The following is a 9,987-nucleotide window of genomic DNA, read 5'->3' as shown; positions in this document are numbered from 1 at the left end:
CATCGCGTGCAGCGTAATGTTAGACCTTTTGAGGGAAACGTTCACATCACGTGTGTAAGTTTTCTCTTCGACGTGAGTTTTCATGTGATCGTATTTATTCGTATTCAGAGATCTTAGTGAGTGAGGGTTTGTTCTAAAACGTAGTTTCCCATCCAAATTCCCTTTTATATTCATATTTTTAATTCTTTCTTTTCAATTCTGTACATGCACGCCACTGTGCTCAAGCTGGCGCAGCCAGCGAGCTCAGGAGCCTTGATAGAGGCAGCAAATATTTAGAAAACTCTTTTATTTTCGCAATTGAAGCAAGGAGTATGAGCGACATGGCGAGATGCTACGACGTCATGTTTTGGCGGCGTGAAGGATTGCAAGCTTGTACAGAACACGGGCAGGCTTGGACGCGTTTCGGGTTTGGAACTTCCAAGAGGTGTCCTGACTTGTCGAACAAGGCCAGCGCGCTGAAGCCAAGTGAATGCAACATCTGAAAAACAAAGAACAAGACGAAAAAGCCACAGTTACACATATGCAGCAGTCAGGAACGGAAGCAGCTGCGGGCTGGCGACCCGGTTTATTACAGCTCCATAGCAGGGAAGGGAGCAGGCCGATAAGCATCCTTAGGCACCACAGATTACACGGAATTAGTTTTATAGACTTTCAGTCATGCTTCTACGAGGTCGCGGCTTCGATTCCCGGCCGCGGCGGCCGCTTTTCTGATGGAGGCGAAAAGCAAAAACACCCATGTGTACAAAATTTCGGCGTACGTTAAAAAAAATGGCAGTATCTCAACTCCGTGGATAATGGCGAGGGTGTGGAGTACGGGGACCGTGACATCCAAGTTGCACCCTGAGTGAAATCCGATTTGCGCCCCGACCGTCATTCAATTTTAGTCACTTTGCCTCCGCTTGCCGCGGTTTCGTATTCGGGGAAGCTCGTTGTCTTCGTAGACATTAGCAGCAGCGTGACGCGTCTTACGTTCGTTTCCGTCCATGGCGGAAAGAGGGTATGGGATTTTCAGAACCTGCTTACATACGCGGTGCACCGCGGCACCATCTCGTGTTTCCGCGTAGCGCCACGTAGCGCCATTTAGCGTAGTTCGATGCAGTCACTGTGTATTACAACTTGATCACAACCTGACTACACCGGTGCTTTTGCGCGTTTTCTCGTATGAACACCAGGCCATTCTTCCCTCGAGGGAAACGAGGCGGCACACGCCGCTGTCCGCGCTCTTACATTCCGGGCGTTTTCGTCGACGGAAGACGACCTTTCCGAACCCTCCATCTATCCCCCGGTCTCTCCCCGATACACTGAAATCTTGTATCATTATCACCAACTGCGGCTTCAATACCCTCCTCCTCACCCATCCCTCAGCACACAGGCGGCTCGCATTTGGTGTCGACTGCAGAACAACACATTCTACAACACCACGATACTCCACTACATCTCTCCCTCCACTTACCCCTACAACTGCCCTCCTTGCTCCGTCCCAAACACTACCTACCGCCTGGTGTGGGAATGCCCCTACGCGCCAAACCCGCGAGCTGGCCAGCTCACGGTGCGAGGACCAAGAACGCCTCATCACTCGCGCCCAAGCAGCTGCGCTAGCTCGCGGCTATCTGGACTGAGAAAGCCACCCACTTTTATGCTCAATAAATGTTTTCCAATCCAATCCAATCCAATCTCGTTGCTAGATTACGTTAGTGCCTGTTTTCGAGTGTTTTGGAGTGCTCTTGTACCCTTTCAGATAGTTTCCGCACAGACTTTTGCTTAATGGTGGTGTCCGCACGGATTGACGCGGACGGACATTGGGAGGTCCTAAGGTACTCCGCACCCTTACAGGCGAGGGAGTAAGCCGTTTGGCTCTCGGGTACTAACTCACGGTCGTAGCCCAATGGGTAAGACAACTGACACTACCTCTGTCTGGTCTACCAAACACAGGCTCGAATCCTGCCGGTGCCTGTGTGATTTTCTGCGATTTTAAATGTTATGCGCACGGACGTGGACGGACATTGTGAGGTCCTAAGGTGCTCCGCAACTAAAAAACGCGCCTCGTCGCCTGCGTTGCGTCGGCGCGTTAAGCGATACAATCAATCAAGCTTTACAGCGCAGGGTATACAGAGCAACACTTCGCCTTCCAGCCAACCCTTCTACAATACGCTTACTCTCAACTGGCACCGTTAACACGATCCCCCAGCCCCTCAAAGACCACCGCCTTAGCCAACTTGCTTGTCTATCCACAACCCCCTAAGGTTCGTTCCCCCAAGAGAAATCCCAACAGACATTCAGGCTGTTGGACCGACAGCCAATCCGAAAATTCGGCATATCGGTCTGTTGGTCTGATGGCAGCCTGCTGGCCTGATGGCAGTCTGTTGGTCTGAACACAGTCTGTTGGTCTGAATGCAGCCTGTTGGTGAAGCTATAGGTCCGATGACGAGATTGACTTAGCATACATGCTGTGAGGTGCGGAACTGGTTTACAAATTTGGCAAACATGTAGGCCTTTTAGCAAAATAAAAATATAGAAGTTCATTTTGTGCTGCTCACTCATTTCTTTGCGCTGCATGTCGCCGTGCTTTTGCGAAAGGTGCTTTCGCACCACCTTTAGCCTGGCTTCAGAGGGCTCCGCAGACGCAGTCCTGGCCACATAGATCTGAAAAGGAGCTGTAGATAGAGAGAATAATTAAGGGTTCAATGACCTTGTGAACAAAAGACAATGTGGTAAAAGGGTAACAAATATTGCCAAACAGGTTGCCAGTAAAAAGCAACACTTTGGGGAATAAACTAATACCCTGCAGCTTTTTTTCTTGTAAGCTAACACATGCTGGGCCCGCAGCAAGCCATTATTCATGACTGGCATTCAGACACAATGTGAGACCATTTATTGTGCCAGAAGTTTCATATTAGGGGATGCTTGCTTTTGCTAAATTATGAGTTAGCTATGAGTTCTGATGCCAGATATCACATGCAATACCTTTCAGGGATGCGACCTTCTCTGGTGGCAGGGCTGGTTTGGGCTTCCTTTTTGCAAGGCCTTGTTCACTTCGTTCCGGTGCTACATTAATCTTCTGTGCAGATTGCCTGTTTCGCCAATGTACACTGATTTGCATTCGGCGCACGCAATCTAATAAACAACACCTGGAAGCTTGAAGCGTGAGAGGGGGTCTTTCACACTGACAATGTGAGAACGTAGCTTGCTAGTGGGCACGTGCACAATGTGCACACTGTGTTTCTTGAAAATGCGTGCAAAAGCTTGATTGATGTGTAGGACGAGAATTGCAGCACATTTTGACACAGGCCTTGCGGACGCTTCTGCCTGCTAATGTCAATGCGGATTCCTGCTAGTCGCCCTCTTCGCTTCTTTTTGAATGTTTTAGGCAGCCACAAGGACTGCATCAAAACGTGCAGCAATTACCTACTTCCCACACATCAGTGAAACTCTCGCACGCATTTTCAAGAAACGCAGTGCATACATCGTGCATGTGCCCACTAGCAAGCTGCGTTCTGACATTGTCAGCGTGAAAGACCCCCTCTCACGCTCCAAACTTCCGGGTGTTGCTTATTAGATTCCGTGCGGTGGATGCAAATCAGTGTACATTGGCGAAACGGGCAATCTGCACAGAAGATTAACGCAGTACTGGAACGAAGTGAACAAGGGCCATGCAAAAACAAGTGCACTGGCAGAGCACCGTGAGAGGACGGGACACGTGGTCGACTGGAACAAGGCGAAATTACTGACAACTGAGTCCAATCTATCTTCTCGATTACTGCTCGAGTCCCTCATCATTCAGACGACGCCCAACATTATCAACATAATGGCTGGCAATCTGCACCATATCTATGCAATCTCATTGCGCAGCGTAATGCCCAATTATAGCTTCGTTTTCCACGACACATGCTCACCGTGAACAAGCACCAAACCGTTAAATGCCTTTCTTGACTTGGTCAGTGACCCACGTTTCATCATTGCAATAATGCTTTTACCTGCCTACATGGCATTTTGTCAAACACTGGACTACATACACTACATGAGCCATTGCCGTTCTTAACCTGCACCAGAGTATATAACCTTTCACTACTGCTATGAGATAGACCCATAAACGCACTTCAATATGGACTTTATATTTAGCTCTTGGAAACATGTATAATTTCACCTTTATGTTGCTACAGCAGCAGGTAATATTCCAAAAACATGAAAAAAAACGGTGGTTTAACATGCCAAATCTACACTTGGGGTATGGGGAGCACTGTAGGGGAAGGCTTCGCATTAATTTTGACCACCTGGGTATTTTTGTGCGCACCGAAATCTCAAAACACAGGCGTCTTTACGTGTTGCCTCTATCTGAAAAGCGGCCACACCAAGCGGTATCTAACCGACATTTACCTCCACAGCACACCACCCTAGCCAGTGGGTTAAACATATGAAATAAAGCGAGTTTTGGAGTGCAAATGAAAATATTAATCACACGTCTTATTTTCCCAATCGATCTACCTTTTGAAATCCACCATGCAATCCCCCCTCCCCTACCGGCCTACCAAAACACCTTCGTCTCAAGAGGTAATCAGGCTGTTGTTAATGAAGTAAGTATTTACAATTCGAGACTTGCCACCGTTAAAGTCATGCACTTTGTTTTAGAGATAAGCGACATAAGCCATTTGCAGCACCAGGAGTTAATTGTGTTAAGATCAGATTGAAAGCATTAACGGTAGTAGTTGAAAGAAATTGTGTGATAAATTACAACATCATCTGCAAATAGACCTACATGGGAGGATATGCAACATGGAAGATAGACAGGACCAAGCAACCTGCCTGGGGGGACAACAAAGTGGCACGAGCAAAAGAAGTATATAGTTATTAGGAGAAGTAAACTGCATTTGAGAATGAAAATCTTTCGCTCAAGTGAGGACATTAGGGTGTGAAGTTTGAGAAGTAGTCTGTGGTGTGCAATGCGATTGAATGCTTTAGAAAAATCGAGAAAAACTACCGCAGTTTGTAAGCCTGCGTCAATGGATCAATGTAGATCGTGAACAAATCCTGAAAGTTGTGTTTTCAAGTAACCCTTGTGAAAACCGTGGTGATATTCGAATGTGATATATTGTGATTTTATAAATAATTAGCGACCTGAGAGTGGATGAAATGCTCCCGGACCTTGCATATGGTGCTTGTTAGGGAAATTTAATGGTGAAGTACCGTCTCCTGATTTAAAGGTTGGTGCTACCTCGACTCTCTTCCAATCATTGAGAATAGTGCCTGTCATGAGAGATTGCGAAAAAAGCGCTGTCGGAATTCTACAGACTGCGGGATATACTTTTCGGTATAGTATGATTAATAACAGTATGATCTGAAGTAGATGAAATTGTTAGCTTACTTAAAATGGAAAGTAGTCCCACACCAGTTTGTATTGCAAGTTCAAAACCATATCGAAAGATCCTAAATGTTTGCTTGGCTTGATTACATACGAATACTTGCTTCAAAGTCAGTTCAATTTATCTTCTTGCCCTTTAGTCATCGGCCCCAGATTCTCTTCAATATCTCTGCTAAGCAATGACACGCTCCAAACGCACAGCACTGCTTCATGAAAATGTTTCAAATAATCAGAGGCCACAGCACTGCTAACAGGTATACATCATGGCAGGTTCCACAAAATGCAATAACTAACCTCAAAGCACATAATCGGTGGGTGCACTGATATGGCAGCAGTGCCTGGACCGATGTGTCGAGCAAATGCGCTGGCTTCTGAACGGGGGGTCCAAGCGGCCAGATGATGGATGAAGGAATGACCATTCCTGGCGGCAAAGCGTACGGAGCACCAACGAAAGGCCAGGCAGTACTTGGGTACAGCAGGTGCAGTGTCGGTTGGCCAAGGGAGGCCCTGGCAAAGCCTTTGAAACTGGACTGGAAGGCAGCCGACCCAGGACAGCCAGCAGCAGCACCTGCAGGTGCATAATCTGTGAGTGTGCTGACACTTGTTGAAATACAAGAGCACACACAAAGCACAAATACTTACATCAAGTAGATTTTTAATCGTTTAAAGACAGTAACCTCCAAGGCACTAATAAGAACATTCCCGGAACACCCCAAGTGAAATTTAGGTCACAGTAAGAATATATTTATTAGACCCGCAGGTACTGTGAGTGGGGTATGCATGATATATGCAAAGCTCACTGCTGAGCTAATTTGCATGGAACGCAGGCTAGCAGCTCATCTGTATCCCTTGCTTTCAATCGGAACTGGTGTGTGATAGTTGAGGCTCCTCCATTTCAATGTCTGACTTCTATCTGCACGTTCAATTCTCCAATATAAATCGAGTTGAGTGAGTGCTTACAGCTTTCTTGTTAGTCTCTGTATGGCCTGCGGTTTCGCGAAAATGAGAACTTGCGAATTCGCTCAATTTTTGCAATAATTTAAACAATACATATGCCTCTGATATCAAGCCCCAGACTTCCCGAGAGCTACTCTGACGGAATCGGCAGGCGCCTCGTAGGCGTTGTGAAATCTTCCCCACTACCCCGAGACTATGCTAACTCCCTGCGAGGCCACATGCGCGCATTTCACCTTCAATTTGCCCGTATGTGAATTCTATACCTCTATGAACTCTCAGACGGGCATCGTCATATTCGTGCCGGACTCGTGAAGCTCGGCAACGTAAATTGCCGTACTCGCTCGCTGGCGCGCGGCCCGAACTCTCTCACCGTTTCCTGCCCTTGCATACTATTTTCTCCCCCTTGCACTTTGTAAATTCTCATCTGTTTAACGCGGCCCGAACTCTCTCACCGTTTCCGGCCCTCGCATACTATTTTCTCCCCCTTGCACTTTGTAAATTCTCATCTGTTTAACTACACCTCCTCGTCCTCATCGCTTGCCTGCTTTTCTTCCAGCACAACTCCGCCAGCACCCGGTCGACGCGTACGCTGTCGGGGCACGTTGGCGAGCGAGTACGGCAATTTCCCGACGCTGTTGCCGAGCTTCACGAGAACGGCACGCATATCGCGGCCCGAAGACCGCGAGGCGTACGGTCGCAACGGTCGCAATGTCTGTTAGTCTAATTCTGAACACAATGTGCAATGAACATTGTTCATATGGAGATAGAGTGCTCTTTTATGTAGACTGGAGAGGTCAGCTCTGGGGTGATTACAATGTATTGAGGTGGATGTGAGAGATTGGGAAGCCAACTATAGGAGAGAAAACAAAAATTAAATTAAAAACGACACTCAATGAAATGCAAAAAACAAAACTGACAATAAAGTTGAGAGCAAATGGTGCAGAGAAAGCACAGAACGCTAAATTAATACTCCATACAAATATGCGTTTGCGTCATGTATGTTTATATGGGGTATTTAGTTAAACGCCCCAGGGCTTTAGACCCGTGTGCGTGGAAATGGGCCGATGGAAAAAATGCTTAAGCTCTATATGACTGTTCACTGTTCTTACTGTAAAGATTTTACAATGTTTTGCCGTGAAACTGTTTACCTATTCGCCCCGAGCGCGAACACAGTCGGCCCCTAGCGGCGGCGGGACGAATCGCTCCTAGTGTGGATGGCGCTCTCGCGTCGTCTGCTTTTTCACGTTGTGTGCGGCGCAAGACGCGTGCTGCACACGACAAAACAACCAATATGTGTGATCGTTTGGCAGTAAGCAATGACATAGTTACCTCTGCTTGCGCATTTCCTCTAGAAACGCAATAATCAGCGGCAGTTGAGGGTTAATGCGCTGGTTTAATTCCACGAAACATCTTCGCCGCGGTCACCGCTTGAGTGTGAAACATGTTATAAACATTGCTTCCACACATTGCACTTTTCCTATTGTTGAGTGCAGTCGTCTGCCATTTCGGTAACGTCGAAGGGTGCTTTTTGAAGGTGGCGTGGTGATTATTTAACGGATAAAAGTTTAGTACGCGAAACGGGTAAGAAGCGACAAGACCTGTGCATACGCGTGCAAATTCCACACCCTTGTAAAATTGCGCTGTGTCCTTATAGAAAGAACAAACAAACAAAAACATTTACACTGCACACGACCCGTGTGCTATCGCCCATTCATTACGGGACACGTATTTTACACCAGCAAGCGCCTGTGTGATCATGTCCTTCCCGTGCCTTTTCTAAAATAAATACCATTTTTGGACAGTCGTTGCTTATACTGAGGAGGAGGAATACACATTTATTCAACTGTATCGAGTTGCTAATTTTACGTATTATTTAAAATACGTTTCTATGGATGCTTTAAGTATTTAGGGGTGATTTTTCGGTAAAATTAAGCAGTTGTGAGTTTGCGTCTGTCACGTGGCATTTCGTGTGTCATTTTCATATATCATTTTCAAATCCGACATTAATCACCTTGTCCAGAAACGTGTCTCACTCAGCATAACCAAATGCCTAATATGGTCACGTGTTAACCTTTTAAGGTGGACCTAAGTTTAAAGAAAGAGGAGAAAACGGGTAATATAATGCACGTTGTTGCCCACATGTGTGAGGGGTGTGTGCCATGCCTTGCTTGTTTTTTTTTTTTTTTTTTTTCCGCAATGCTTGCTTTCAATACAATTTTGAAAAGGGCGAGCCACAATTCCTGGATAATCTCGGACCAAAGGGGGGTTAATCAGATTTGAAAATACGTGTTGAAGTACTGCTTTTTCACCGCTACAGAACACGACACCCAGCGTACTTTTGATTGTAAGTAATACTGATAACCAACGTTTGGCTTTTCGCGTTACATGCGTTCTCTTCTGGCTGCTTTTGCAACGTTGGCAGAGCCCCCCCCACCCCCTCCCGAAAAACAATGCACAGAAAACTTTTATCCTTCAATTTTTTAAACCAATCATCAAGAATTAAATGCCAAGACAGATGCGATGTTCAGTTTACAAAACAAAGTAGTTACCGGGAACGCGTTGCGCTGATTCGTAACGAGAAATAAAAAGGAAATGTTTTACTACATCTGCAACAGCGCAACTTCATTTATTGCCATCTTTAGGTTTCGTAAGCGACCTTATACGCAAGAATGCAAACACATCTCGCTGTTGCAGGCACCTGTTAGATTTTAAAAGGAACGCAAATGGTCAATAGAGCAGCCGTAACAGAAAAATTTGTGCTCACTGTGAGGTCCCAGAAGCTTGGTTTGCACACTGTAAACCTTCTTTTCACTTTGCGAAAACCTAGCTAAACATGAGAGGTTGATTGTACTGCGTGCGTTGACAATTCAATTCGCAAAAAAACTGATCAAATCACGCCCGCAGCCACTCGGCTCAACGTTTTTAGATACTTTTTCAGTTCCGCATCTCCCCGCCGCGGCCATGGAGAGAAGGCGGCCGGCCGCGACTCTCGCCACCGCGGCGCTGCGGTTGCGAGTTGCGCTAGGAGAGCGAGCGTCGTCTGCTAGCGGGGAGCGTCCCGCTCGGCGCCTACGGTCCTCGCCGCTTCTGGCTGCGTACTGCAAAAGAAATAACTGTTCTCGGACGTTGCTCATCATTTTGCTGCGGCCGTTGCAGTTCGAGATCTATTTGAAACGGACGGTATTATGCAAGGAGTCGTACGTACGCCCAGGGATTTGAAGCGGCGGCTAAAATATCAAGAACGACAGCGTTTTACATGAACGTTCGCGTAGCAGTGGCTGTCAAGCGTGCGCACAAATTCTCTTGCCATGCCAATTGCGCAAATTTATTGCATCCCGAATGATATTTTTTCACACGACTGTTGGAGCAGCTTCCCGTTTCGTAGACAACATAGGTGATATCATGTCGCGCAACAACGCTCTTCAGGATTGTATAGGCCCCGCTTTCTTTCGGGCCCAGTAAAAAACTTTGCCGGCGCTGCCCCGGTTCTTCTTCGAGTGCTGCCTTTTTCCAGTTGGCTGGGAGCCGTATTGCCGCACTATTATCGACTATCTGTGCAAAATCGGTGCATTGCTGGGGAACAGGCGCCTTGGAGAGCTCCTCTTGTCGCTCCTTGGGAAAGTGCTCCCCTTTTGTAATAACCTAGCTCGTGCGCAGACCCTACTTTTCTCTTT

General features: G+C 46.9%; 1 long non-coding RNA gene across 1 annotated transcript; it reads right to left on the bottom strand.

The window, feature by feature from the left end:
- Positions 1–269: 269 nt before the first annotated feature.
- Positions 270–9,223, bottom strand: LOC144152134 (uncharacterized). Its single transcript, XR_013319072.1, has 4 exons — positions 9,078–9,223; positions 5,651–5,924; positions 2,538–2,654; positions 270–478 (listed from the first exon to the last, which is right to left on the bottom strand). It is a non-coding gene; the product is annotated as an uncharacterized LOC144152134 (long non-coding RNA).
- Between the last annotated feature and the right edge of the window lie 764 nt (positions 9,224–9,987).

Source organism: Haemaphysalis longicornis, unplaced genomic scaffold (genome assembly GCF_048455015.1).
Source record: "Haemaphysalis longicornis isolate Haplotype H1 unplaced genomic scaffold, Haemaphysalis longicornis Haplotype H1 scaffold_9, whole genome shotgun sequence".
Taxonomy (NCBI): domain Eukaryota; kingdom Metazoa; phylum Arthropoda; class Arachnida; order Ixodida; family Ixodidae; genus Haemaphysalis; species Haemaphysalis longicornis.
This window is presented reverse-complemented; position numbering and strand designations above follow the sequence as displayed.